Here is a 2,500-nt window from a genome sequence, read left to right on the forward strand (position 1 = left end):
TCAATTAATCGTACAAACCTTGGCCAACACTCTTAGTCCTTGGTGACCCATGCCTATGTAAGGGTACATTTCTTTCCCACCCGGAGTGTAGTCTATCCATATCTCATCTTCCGTGATTCGTCGTCCATTCAGTGTGAACACCACAGGCACTTTACCGTCCGTTTCTTCTCGAACCTGATGGTACAGCCGATCCGGTCGCTACGATAAGCCGTGGCATCTATATCCAACCGCAAACCAAGCAAAAGCAAAGCAAAGATCAGTAAAAACACACTTGGGACAGCGCAAACGGCTTCTTTCACTTAATTCGCCTGCGTTGGGTTCAAGCAAGTTTCAAATATTTTTTTCTTACTATATATAGTGTTGCTTTGTCTGTATGTCCAGAATTGACCCTAATTAGATGTAGGCTGATTTTAGTAAGCGTCACGAAGTGTCCCGTTGCTCTTCTCGCCAACTTATGCTGTACCTTGAAGAGTTGACCGTTTGCATAGAGCTTAAAATTATTTCCATGACATCTTCGTTGCGCTGTTTAAGTCAACGTTAAAGAGATTCAAACGTTATTTGACCGAATAAAAATTGTTTGGCTCCATCCGCTAACAATCGCACTGTTCTAGCGTAGTTCTTTTGTTTCGAACTCTAAGGTGGCCTCGATTGAAGTATGTTAACCGTGCAAAATAAAACAGTTAAGAGACTTATCAGTTAGAAAAGTAGCTTGGTATCCTTTCTAACTTTCCTTATCATGATATTATTGTATAGGTGTGCTTGACCGTCTTACTCGATTGAAAGTGTCAATGCAGGGTTGGAATCCCATGACTCGACGTGCTAGTGTGATAAGTTGTAAGGAAAACTCGAGAAATATGAACTTCGACTTCTTTTCCCTGGTCTGGGTTTTCAGCGTGGAATATTTTTCCATCGATCGTCAACATGATATCCAACAGTTCCTTTTGACCATCCTGGCATGGAATGACTGGCTCCATAGTCCTCCCAGACTGCGCCAATGGCTAGAAACCTTCTATCCCCTGTTTCTTGAATGAGTACCTACAATGTATATGAACAAATTAAGAGGCTCGGCTAGGGTAAATTCCGACAAGTGACATGGCCTAAAAAGTAGCCACAGCACTTAAAGTGAAATCGCGACAAACGACATCCAGTTTCTCGAAATCTCCGACAGCAATGTGAAACATTGACAACGCCCCCCCCCCCCTCCCCCCCCCCCCTCCGGCGGGGCCTTAATTACACTTCTTGGCCGCCTGTCCTTAACGTAATTATAAGAATGCAGGCGTTGCTTATGCACGTTATTCCCCGCTTATCTGGCCTCTCCACCTCAGACTGTTTTATCTTAGGTGTTGTGCAGTGATAGAACTGGATATCAGCACTTTCCTTTGTCGAATAATCCAAAAAACTCTAGTGTTGGTTTGTATCCCATTTCGTTATCTGGATAACTTTCATCCATTGCTCTAAATAACAAGTATATCTGTGTAATTTTTAACGAGTTTTCGTTTTCACCGGTTTAACGGTGTAGTTGAGTAGATAATTTTTAAATTAGTAGAAAAGGTGAAAACTTTAAGTTAAATACTGTGTGATTACCTCAAAATGAGGAAACTCAAGTGAAAATGGGATTAAGTATCTGGCGCCATAATATTTCCACGGTTTTTCAGGTTTGCAGAGATCGCACAGCTTGGCTCCCTCGCATGTTAAAAGGCATTCTTCCACGCTTATTCCTCTACTGACCCAAGCCTGTATTCAGTCAAAATACAAAAGTACCTATCAACAGGAGACTTTGTATGGCTTGAAGTGTCAAGAAAGGCTTTGAAGAAAGCATAAGTTATCTTGACCGCCGAGGCATTGTTAAGTTAATATGTCTGATTTACAAGTCTCGAGAAACATCATATCATGTAGGCACACGAATCGTACATGTAAACTGGACCTCTGAAGAAAGCCTTCGAAAACGAGGTACCTCCCTCTTCTTTTTTGCTAACGTCCTGTAAGCAGTTAATTGGTCCGCTATAAGGTACAAAGTGAGCATTATGAAAGTAAGAACAATGTTGATCAAACGTGAAAGGCAAGGTGACTGTGCGTAGGTCCCCTTCAATACTGTTCTCTGAGCTTAAAAATGCTATGAGTGTTGCTTCTATGCCTGGATAGGATTGTAATTCATCGAATGAGATGCGTGGTGTAGTTTGAATAGCACGGCTTTGGTGTAGTGTTGTCATCCTCGGATATTCCAAACTATGGCTAAACCAGAGAGAGAAGGATGGTTAAATACTTAGTTCAACAGCTTCCAAAAAGAAAGAGCTGTAATATAACAGGCTGTGAGCTCCACTACCTGAGGACCTGTGGGAAGGATGTTTTTTTCTGAACTGTGAGATGCTGTAAAAGTTCTTTGCGCAATCTGGTTGGCCATTTGTCGATTCCGCTCGGTTTCAAGAAGAACACGATCCAGTTTCCTTTCTTCTATAAAAGAAAGACATTTTGTGTAAAGAGAATACAATCACTCATAGAT

The 2,500-nt window shown here is 41.7% G+C and overlaps 1 pseudogene; it reads right to left on the minus strand.

Annotated features, from left to right (window-relative positions):
• The window catches only part of LOC138002539 (uncharacterized), a 23,863-nt pseudogene that overhangs the window by 5,096 nt on the left and 16,267 nt on the right, over nucleotides 1–2,500 (minus strand).

This window comes from Montipora foliosa, chromosome 5 (genome assembly GCF_036669935.1).
Source record: "Montipora foliosa isolate CH-2021 chromosome 5, ASM3666993v2, whole genome shotgun sequence".
In the NCBI taxonomy this organism is placed as follows: Eukaryota; Metazoa; Cnidaria; class Anthozoa; order Scleractinia; family Acroporidae; genus Montipora; species Montipora foliosa.